The sequence below is a fragment of the Hipposideros armiger genome, unplaced genomic scaffold (genome assembly GCF_001890085.2).
Source record: "Hipposideros armiger isolate ML-2016 unplaced genomic scaffold, ASM189008v1 scaffold_155, whole genome shotgun sequence".
Taxonomy (NCBI): Eukaryota; Metazoa; Chordata; class Mammalia; order Chiroptera; family Hipposideridae; genus Hipposideros; species Hipposideros armiger.
Genome location: NW_017731505.1, coordinates 2,216,426 through 2,225,757, shown reverse-complemented (window position 1 = coordinate 2,225,757; position 9,332 = coordinate 2,216,426). Strand labels below are relative to the sequence as shown.

At 39.2% G+C, this 9,332-nt stretch overlaps 1 protein-coding gene across 1 annotated transcript in view; it reads right to left on the bottom strand.

Annotated features, from left to right (window-relative positions):
- The window catches only part of MID1 (midline 1), a 332,661-nt gene that overhangs the window by 218,118 nt on the left and 105,211 nt on the right, over window positions 1-9,332 (bottom strand). The window lies entirely within an intron of this gene.

The following is a 9,332-nucleotide window of genomic DNA, read 5'->3' as shown; positions in this document are numbered from 1 at the left end:
ATCTTAGCTGTAGAGGGCAGTGTCACTGGCCCTCATATGTGGGATCCGAACCAGGGCCCTTTGGCGTCCCAAGCCAGTTCTTTACCAATGCACCCCTCGGCCGGCCCTTCCATGACATTTATTGAACAGCTACTGTGTGTTAAGCTCTATCCTAGACCCTAAGGATACATGAATAAGACTTTGTCAACCCTGTGCTTTCCAGTCTAGAGACAGGGAGGGCTCCATATGTAATTACAGTCTAATGCTAGTAGTACAACTAGAGAGAGACATCCCCAGAAGAGAGGTGCTTAATGTACTATAAGGAAGAAAGGTGAAGTTGGTGGGAAAGAGAAGGAGTTCCAGAGAAGGCAATATTATACCTGAATCTAACAGGGCAGGTTTCCCCAGAAAGAAGGAGGAAAGTGAGGTCGGGAAGGGGTGGTTACAGCTTGCAAAGAAAAGGGCCAGCCAAGGTTTGAAGGTAAAAGTCAGTATGGGGTATATCATGTGTGTGTTGGGTGTGGGAAGTACATGCATTGGGGGCAGGTGAGAGTGCACTAGAGGCAACTTGGTGTCATCTCAATATAAAGAAAACAACAGCAAGTGGCATCACTTTTCATGCTACTAGTAATGGATATTTGCATTTATTTGTTTTTGCAGTTTGACTTATAATCAGAAAACAAGAAAATATCAGGACACTGCAACATTTCTAGCTCAACCTTTTTTCCTACCATGGCCCAGATGAGCCCCAAACCACTTATTATCCTTCACCTTGGGACCATTTCTCCTGTCATTGAAGGGAAGAGACTATTGACTCTGAGGGAGAGAGTGCCACCTTGGAAATCCCTACAAATCAGAGGGGAAATCTAGGTCCCCAAAGATTCTGCTTCTCTGCTGACTCTGAAAATGCTTCAGAGTCTTCCCAACTTATGCAGCAAAAGAGCTCCAAGGTTTGCAACAGAGAGATAGATTTCTGGGTAGATGAGGGGTTGGGGAAAGCAGGGAAAGTGAACTTTGGATTCTCATCCTGAGTTTAGCCCCATTTCCCTAGATCCTAATGGATAACCTCATGGGTGGGGAATCATGATTTGCATCGTAAAAGTAATATATAGCACCTGCTACAAATTATGTAAAGGTTTCACATATTTTGCCTCCTTGGATCACTCAGAATAGATACAATTTTTGGTGCATTTCATTCCCATTTTAAGATGAAGACACAGATTCAAGTAGGAGATGTAACTTGCTCAAAGTCGTAATTCAGCAAGTGATACTTGGGACCCTCTTCCACGAAACACCTGCTCCCTCGCCCACTTTCCTTCAGATCTTCCCAATTGTCTTCTTTTTATGAGGCTTTCCTGATCTCCATTTTTAAAATTGCAGTCTCATCTAACCACTGTGCTACACACCTGAAATTAATATAAAATAGTATTGAATGTCACTGTAATTGAAAAATTAAAAAGGGGGGGGGGAAGATGAAGTGGAATAAGAGGTCCAAATTTCCAGGTATAAAATAAATAAGTCATGGGGATGTAATGTACAGCATAGGGAATATAGTCAATAATATTGTGATAGTGTGGTACATGCTGGTTGCTGGACTTATTATGGTGATAATTTCTTTAGGTATATAAATGTTGAATAAATAGTGTACACCTGAAACTAATATAATATTGTATGTTAGCTATATTTTAATAAAGCCTTTTTAAAAAGCCAATGGCCACTAAATGAATCACTAAAACCACTCTGGAATTGGATACCTTCTGCTCAGGAAAACAAAATCACATTATTTGTGAGCCTGAAATAAAAAATTTAAAAAAACTGCAGCCTCCCCTGAACTCTTTCTTTGTTTTATTTATTTTTTCATTGCACTGACCACCTTCTAATCATTATGGAGCCTACACATTTATTTTTATATTGTCTATCCACCAACATTCCCCTCCTCAAGATACAAATTCCACAAGGACAGTCATTTTTTTTTCTCTCTCTCTCTCTGTTGAGGGCTCTCCCCCTGACACCTAGATCTGGCATACAAAAATTTCTCATCAATATCTGTTGAATAAATTAATAATTCAACAAGGACTCTGATGCCAGGCTCTGTGCCTTCTCAATTATTTCTCCAAAAGATATTATACCATTTCACATTCAGCTTGTTCTGGCTTTTACCAGTTTCGAGTGTTAAATTTAAGTATCCTACAAAGAAGTTCACTAAAGACAATAGTGCTGCCTTCAGAATGTTAGATCTGCAGGAGAATTTAATAGCATAAAAACAATTGGTAAAGCTTGACATAATATTAAATGTTATATGTGTATACTGTCAAATCTGGATTTTCCTTTTTCTGAGAGTTAGAAATGTGATGTACTTTAACTAAAATACATTTTCATCTATATATGTAATTATACATTTTAGGAGCTATCTCCATTGAAAAATGATGTGCTTGTTTATCTATAATTATATCTCAATTTTAGGCACAATGATCAGGCACTCTCAGTGTCTGGACTGAATTTTTTTTTTAAGCTGAGCCATCCTGCCGCCTGTTGGCAGCTCAGTGGCTGCTCAGCTCGGGCTGGACTCGAACCGTTGCTGCTCAGAGCTCAAACTCTTGAGCGAGCTCTTAACCAACTGAGCCACTGGACTGAATATTTAAGTAAAGAGCTCTCTGAAAGGTAGAAAGAGTTGCTTCACAACATTTGCCAAATGCTTCTAAAGTATATTTCCTTGAGATGCTTTTCATTAAGAATATCACGAGACCAAGAAAGTGTCATCAGAAAGCCTCTGAGAGGTCCTGTATAAAGACATCGATATAACTTTGTTCAAGTGTTTCCTCAATTTATGTGACCATGGTACCAACTGTGTGTAAACATCTGAAATAACTCACTTTGAGAAAGCTGGTTAAAAGTGATTACTTAAAATTCTTTTATTATATCCTACACCAAATACCCATTGTCACCTTTGAGGGAAGAAGGGAGAGAAAAAGGGTAGGGGGGATATGAAAAGAGGAGAGGAGAAGGTGATAGCTTAAAATAAGACAAGCTTTGCTCCTTTTGGTGGGTTCAAAATAAATCCTTTTTCTTTTCAAATGACTACATAAAGACAAAATACCAGTTTTATTTAATCTCCGAGGTCTGATAAACAGGAATGAGATTTATCTTAATATGAATCACTAACATGAATCTATTGCCAAAACGTCTCTTAAATGTATTCTGGAGAGCTGTTATAATATAACTTTTGTTAATAGACTAGTTATTGCCTGTTGCACCAAAACCATATGGTGTTAATTTCACAGGAAAAGGAGATAAAAATGAATGCTTTAATACCAGTACCTAGTGAAATATTTAGCCCAACTCCTTTCTCCACCCTGAGCCTTGTCCAGTAGGCACAGTAACTTTTTTTATCAGTCACCTTGCTTTTTAAAGTGGTTACAAAGTCTTTCCTGTCTATACTTTAGTTCTTCTACTTAATTGTGGTGTTTTAAAGGCACATTTAGCTGTAAGCTTCACTCATTATTTCATTAGCAGGTCAAATTTTCCTATGCATTTTTTTTTTGCAAAAGAAAAACACAGTTCAATGAGAGCCCAGGGACCATTACATTGCTATCGAGTGTGATGGTTGCTAGTGACATGTCCAATGAAATGGCCATATTCAAAATGGCCCACCACGCCCATCACTAGTAGCACTTTCCCCCAGCCTTTATATGCCTCCAGACCCTTTTAAAGATTGTTTTAATTTGCTGTCATGAAGCAAGCAAAGCCACATCAAACTGATATAGCATGTGAATATCAATAAAAGTTACAACACAAGATGGAGTAGGTAAATGCTGGGCCTGCCTCCTCCCATGACCACATTAAAGTTACAGCTAAATTACACAATAATCAACCCAGAGAATCATCTGAAGACTCACTGAACAGAAGCCCTATAACTAAAGAAATACAGAAGAAACCATGCTGAGACTGGTAGGAGGGGTGAAGATGCAGAATGGGCTGGTCCCACACCCATATACAGAGGTTGAGAATTAGGAGGGATATCTTGGCCTTGGAGGTTCCCTCCAGAGGAGTGAGGGACCGCAGCCCCACAGCAAGCTCCCCAGCCTGGAGTACTGGTTCTGGGAACAGGAGCCCCCACAACATCTGGCTGTGAAAAACAGTGGGTATTCCACCAGCCTGGGTGAGACAGAAAGCTGCAGGAAACTCAGACATCCTGTTAAAGGGCCTGCACACAGACTCACTCACTCACAGGCACTCACCCTGGCCTCCAGTAGAGGGACAGTGACTCGGGGGGTGTTGAAGACATACAGGGAGAGACTGAGTCATGAGGCTTCAGGGTGAGGGTGGAGAGACAGCTGCCATTGCCCCTGTGTCGAACCCTCCTCCTGTACAGCCTATGAGTGGGAGCCATCTTTCCTGTGTTGACCCCTCCCCCAACATGGCCAAATCTGAATCTGCATTGGCCTGGTAAACTCCACTTGTTCCACCCTGGTGACTACTTGGGATCCTGCCCCACCAAACTCATGCAATGTCGGAGGCACGTTTGGTGGCATGCAGCCAGCCCTGGCTCACACTACAGTCTCTCTTGGACAACTCTCAGGAATCCATGGGACCAAGGCGGGAAGCATCTGGCACCGGTGTGCTTTGAGCCCTTTGTATAGTGCTCCCAGGGTCAGCACTGGTGTCAAACCTGAATCTGCATTAACCTGGTGAACACCACTGGCTCCACCCTAGTGACTCCCTGAGACCCCAGTCTCACTGAACTTTTTCAGCAGTTGAGCCTTATGGGCAGCTAGAAGTTGGTGGCAGGCCTCAGGGTGCTCTGAGCCTTGTGCTGAGTTGTTTCAGACCCGGTACTGCTGGCAACCAGCCACAGTTCATAGCATGGCCTCTCCAATGTGTGTCCAGGTCTAGCACAGGCAGCAACCAACTGTGAATTTTTTTTAGCACCTACCACATAGCCCCAGGCCGGTCACAGGCAGTGGCTGAGCTTGGCCTGCATGGGAGCTCCTCCTAAGAGGCCGCAAAACCAACACATCCTGAGGCCGTCTTCAGACCACAACAGAACACCACCTGATTAGCCCCACAAGTGGCACACACAAAGGGTGGTCTCGGCAGGCACCAGAACCTGCTGGAGTGAATCCCACTACTTGGGGTCAGCAACCCTCCCTGCCCCCCTGCAATGCAACTTGTACACTATGGATGAAGTCAATCCTCATAGCCAGTCAGCCTGAGGGTCAATCCCACACAATGATGTGCCAACAGCAATATCAAGGCTCAGCTACAACAGAAGGGCACACACAATGCACACAAGGGACATTCTTGGAGCATCTGGCACAGGTGATCAGGAAGACTGTGCCATGCCACTGAGCACCAAGGAGAACCTACTATATAAGGCCACCTGGCCAAAACTTAGAGATGTAGCAGATCTACCTAATACATAGAAACAAACACAGAGAGGCAGCTAAAATGAGGAAACAAAGAAACATGTCCCAAATGAAAGAATAGGAGAAAACTCTAGAAAAAGAACTAAATGAAATGGAGGCAAACAACCTACCAGATACAGAGTTCAAAACATTGGTTATAAGAATGCTCAAGGAACTTAATGAGAACATCAGTGAAAAGATAGTAAGCATAAAAAAGGACATAGAAACCATAAAAAAAGACCCAGCCTGGGAGGCTGGTTGGCTCAGTTGGTTAGAGCGCACTGCTTATAACACCAAGGTTGCTGGTTTGACTCCCACATGGGCCGCTGAGTTGCACCCTCCACAACTAGATTGAAACAACTATTTGACTTGGAGCTGATGGGTCCTGGAAAAACACACTGTTTCTCAATAAAATAAAATAAAATAAAGACCCAGTCAGAAATAAAAACTACAATAACTGAAATGAAGAATACACTAGAAGGAATCAACAGCAGATTAAATGAAGCAGGAGATTGAATCAGTGATTTGGAAGATAAGGTAGCAGAAAACACCCAATCAGAACAGCAAAAAGAAAAAGAAATTTAAAAATGAGGATAGTTTAAGGGACCTCTGGGACACCATCAAGGGTAACAACATTCACATCATAGGGGTACCAGAGGGAGAAGAGAGAGAGCAAGGGATTGAGAATCTATTTGAAGAAATAATGATGGAAAACTTCCCTAATTTTGTGAAGGAAATAGACATACAAGTCCAGGAAACACAGAAAGTCCTAAACAAGATGAATCCAAAGAGGCCCACACCAAGACAAATCATAATTAAAATGCCAAAGATTAAAGACAGAGAGAACCTTAAAAGCAGCAAGAGAAAAGCAGTTAGTTATCTACAAGGGAGCTCGCATAAGACTCTCAGCTGATTTCTCAACAGAAACTTTGCAGGCCAGAAGGGAGTGGCAGGAAATATTCAAAGTGATGCAAAGCAAGGACCTACAACCAATACTACTCTACCCAGCAAAGCTGCCATTTTAAATTGAAGGAGAGATAAGGAGTTTCCCAGACAAGAAAAAGCTAAAGGAGTTCATCACCACCAAACCAGTATTAAAAGGAAATGTTAAAGGGACGTCTTTAGGAAGAAGAAGGGGAAAAAGTAATATAAATATGAATAATAAAATAGCAAGAACTGTGTACCTATCAATAATCACTTCAAAAGTAAATGAGTTAAATGCTCCAATCAAAAGACATAGGATGTAGAAGATGAGTGGATAAGAAAACAAGACCTATACATATGCTGTCAACAAGAGACCTACTTCAAATCGAAAGACACACAGGAACTGAAAGTAAAGGGATGGAAAAAAAGATATTTCATGTGAATGGAAGTGAAAAAAAAACCTGGGGTAGCAATAATTATATCAGACAAAATAGATTTTAAAACAAAGACTATATAATAAGAGACAAAGAAGGATATTACATAATGATAAAGGGATCAATCCAACAAGAGGATATAACCCTTGTCAATATTTATGCACCAAACATAGGAGCAACTAAATATGTAAAACAAATATTGACTGACATAAAGGGAGAGATTGATAGTAATACTGTCATTGTAGGGGACTTTAACACCCCATTGACACCAGTGAACAGATCTTTCAGAAAGAAAATCAACATGGAAACAGAAGTCTTAAATGTTACACTAGAACGGATTAATTTAACTGATACTTTTAGAGCATTTTATGCCAAAGCAGCAAAATATACATTCCTTTCAAGTGCACATGCAATATTTTCCAAGATAGACCACATGTTAGGCCACAAAACAAGTCTCAATAAATTTAAGAAGATTGAAATCATATCAAGCATCTTCTCTGACCACAAAGCTATGCAACTAGAAATCAATTATAAGAAGAAATCCGGAAGGCACACAAATACATGAAGGCTGAATAACACGCTACTAAATAGCGAGTGGGTCAGAAATGAGGTCATGGAGGAAATGAAAAGATACCTCCAGGCAAAGGAAAATGAAAACACCACGACCCCAAATCTCTGGGATGCAGCGAAGCAGTCCTAAGAGGGAAATTCATAGCAATGCAGGCCTATTTCAAGAAAGAAGAAAAATCTTAAATAAATACTTTAACCTTACACTTAAAGAACTACAAGAAGAACAGCAAGCAATGCCTAAAGTGAATAGAAGAAAGGAAATAATAAAGATCAGAGCAGAAATAAATGAAATAGAGTCTTAAAAAATACAAAAGATCAATGAAACCAAGAGATGGTTCTTTGAAAAGATAAACAAAATTGATAAACCTTTAACCAGACTCATCAAGAAAAAAGAGAGAAGAGCCATAAAAATAAAATCAGAAATAAAAGAAGTAACAACTGACACCTCAGAAATACAAAGAATTATAAGAAAATATTATGAACAATTATATGCTAACAAATTGGACAATCTGGAAGAAATGGATAAATTCCTAGAAACATACAATCTTCCAAGACTAAACCGAGAGGAAACAGAAAGATATGAACTGATTACTACAAACGAAATTGAATCAGTAACCAACAAGATCCCAACAAACAAGTCCTGGACTGGATGGCTTCACAGGTGAATTTTACCCAATATTCAAGGAAGAATTAACACCCATCCTTCTTAAACTATTCCAAAAAATTTAAGAGGCTCCTACACTAATTTTATGAGGCCACCATTACCTTGATTTCAAAACCAGACAACGACATTACAAAAAAAGAAAACATAGGCCAATATCCATGATGAACATAGATGCAAAAATCCTCAACAAAATATTAACAAACCAAATATAGCAATACATTAAAAATATCATACACCATGATCAAATGGGATTTATTCCTGGGATGCAAGGTTGGTTCAATATCCACAAATCAATTCACATGATACACTATATAAACAAAATGAAGGATAAAAATCATATGATCACACCAATACATAGATGCAGAAAAAGTGTTTGACAAAATCCAGCACCCATTTATTATAAAAATTCTCAGAAAACTGGGAATACAGGAAACATACCTCAACATAATAAAGGCCATATATGACAAATTCACAGCTAACATACAGTGAAAAGCTAAAAGCATTTTCCTTAAAATGAGGAACAAGACAAAGATGTGCACTTTCACCACTGTTATTCAACATAGTATTGGAATTCCTAGCCACAGCAATCGGACAAGAAAAAAAAAGGCATCCAAATTTGAAAGAAAGAAATAAAACTATCATTATTTGCAGATGACATGGTACTATATAGAGGGAACCCTAAATATTCCACCAAATAACTATTAGAACTGATAAATGAATTCAGTAAAGTAGCTGGATACAAAATTAATATTCAGAAATCAGTTGCATTTTTATATACCAATAACAAACTATCAGAAAGAGAAGTTAAGAAAACAATCCCATTTACAATTGCATAAAAAAAATACCTAGGAGTAAATTTAACCAAGGATGCAAAAGACCTGTACTTGGAAAATTATGACATTGAAGTAAGAAAAGGAAGAAGATACAAATAAATGGAAGCATATGCTGTGCTCATGGATAGGAAGAATTAACATTGTTAAAATGTCCATACTGCCCAAAGCAATCTATAAATTCAATGCAATCTTTATCAAAATACCAATGGCATTTTTCACAGAACTGGAACAAATAATCCTAAAATTTATATGGAACCTCAAAAGACCCTGGATAGCCACAGCAAACTTGAGAAAGAAGAACAAAGTTGGAAGCATCACACTACCTGATATCAAACTATACTGTAAGGCTATAGGAATCAAAACAGCATGGTATTGGCACAAAAACACATAGATCAATGGAACAGAATAGACAGCCCAGAAATAAATCCATGCCTATATGGTCAATTACTCTATGATAATGGAGGCAGTAATATACAATAGGGTAAAGACAGCCTATTCAATGAATGGTAACCATTAAACTATT